Genomic DNA, 1,608 nt, shown 5'->3' with positions numbered 1-1,608 from the left:
GACCTGGTGGCCGGTTTGCTTTCGGGCCACCAGGTCAACCCGCTGCCTGTATGGGGTTGACCTGGTGGCCGCTTTCCTTCCCGGCCACCAGGTCAACCCGCTGAATGTATGGGGTTGACCTGCTGGCCGCTTTCCTTCCCGGCCACCAGGTCAACCCGCTGAATGTATGGGGTTGACCTGCTGGCCGCTTTTCTTCCCGGCCACCAGGTCAACCCGCTGAATGTATGGGGTTGACCTGCTGGCCGCTTTCCTTCCCGGCCACCAGGTCAACCCGCTGAATGTATGGGGTTGACCTGCTGGCCGCTTTCCTTCCCGGCCACCAGGTCAACCCGCTGAATGTATGGGGTTGACCTGCTGGCCGCTTTCCTTCCCGGCCACCAGGTCAACCCGCTGAATGTATGGGGTTGACCTGCTGGCCGCTTTCCTTCCCGGCCACCAGGTCAACCCGCTGAATGTATGGGGTTGACCTGCTGGCCGCTTTCCTTCCCGGCCACCAGGTCAACCCGCTGAATGTATGGGGTTGACCTGCTGGCCGCTTTCCTTCCCGGCCACCAGGTCAACCCGCTGAATGTATGGGGTTGACCTGCTGGCCGCTTTCCTTCCCGGCCACCAGGTCAACCCGCTGAAAGTATGGGGTTGACCTGGTGGCCGCTTTCCTTCCCGGCCACCAGGTCAACCCGCTGAAAGTATGGGGTTGACCTGGTGGCCGCTTTCCTTCCCGGCCACCAGGTCAACCCGCTGCCGGCATGGGGTTGACCTGCTGGCCGCAGAGGGGCAGGCTCCGGGTTGACCTGGTGGCCGGACGGGGATTAAGCCCCGGCTCGGAGCAGGGCAAGCCCGGGCGGAGGGGGGTCCGCTTGGCCCCTGCCCGCGGGGGCAGGCTCCGGGTTGACCTGGTGGCCGGTTTGCTTTCGGGCCACCAGGTCAACCCGCTGAATGTATGGGGTTGACCTGCTGGCCGCTTTCCTTCCCGGCCACCAGGTCAACCCGCTGAATGTATGGGGTTGACCTGCTGGCCGCTTTCCTTCCCGGCCACCAGGTCAACCCGCTGAATGTATGGGGTTGACCTGCTGGCCGCTTTCCTTCCCGGCCACCAGGTCAACCCGCTGAATGTATGGGGTTGACCTGCTGGCCGCTTTCCTTCCCGGCCACCAGGTCAACCCGCTGAATGTATGGGGTTGACCTGCTGGCCGCTTTCCTTCCCGGCCACCAGGTCAACCCGCTGAAAGTATGGGGTTGACCTGCTGGCCGCTTTCCTTCCCGTCCACCAGGTCAACCCGCTGAATGTATGGGGTTGACCTGCTGGCCGCTCTGCTTCCCGGCCACCAGGTCAACCCCCTGCCGGTATGGGGTTGACCTGCTGGCCGCAGAGGGGCAGGCTCCGGGTTGACCTGGTGGCCGGCAGGGACTTCAGCCCCAGGGCCCCTGGCAGGGCGACCCTGCCCTTGTTCCCCAGAAAAGGAGAGAGCTGGCTCGCAGCGGGAAAAGCTGCCTACGGCACCTGGGATTCCCAGGCGGTCACCCATCCAAGTACTAGCCAGGCCCGGGACGGTTTACCTTCCGAGATCGGACGGGATCGGGGGCCTTCCGTCCGGTATGGCCGTAGGC

The 1,608-nt window shown here is 64.6% G+C and overlaps 1 non-coding gene across 1 annotated transcript; it reads right to left on the bottom strand.

Moving 5' to 3' along the window:
* Positions 1 to 1,489: 1,489 nt before the first annotated feature.
* On the bottom strand, positions 1,490 to 1,608 carry LOC141979386 (5S ribosomal RNA). Its single transcript, XR_012636802.1, has one exon. It is a non-coding gene; the product is annotated as a 5S ribosomal RNA (ribosomal RNA).

Source organism: Natator depressus, chromosome 28, assembly GCF_965152275.1.
Source record: "Natator depressus isolate rNatDep1 chromosome 28, rNatDep2.hap1, whole genome shotgun sequence".
Lineage (NCBI taxonomy): Eukaryota > Metazoa > Chordata > Testudines > Cheloniidae > Natator > Natator depressus.
This window is presented reverse-complemented; position numbering and strand designations above follow the sequence as displayed.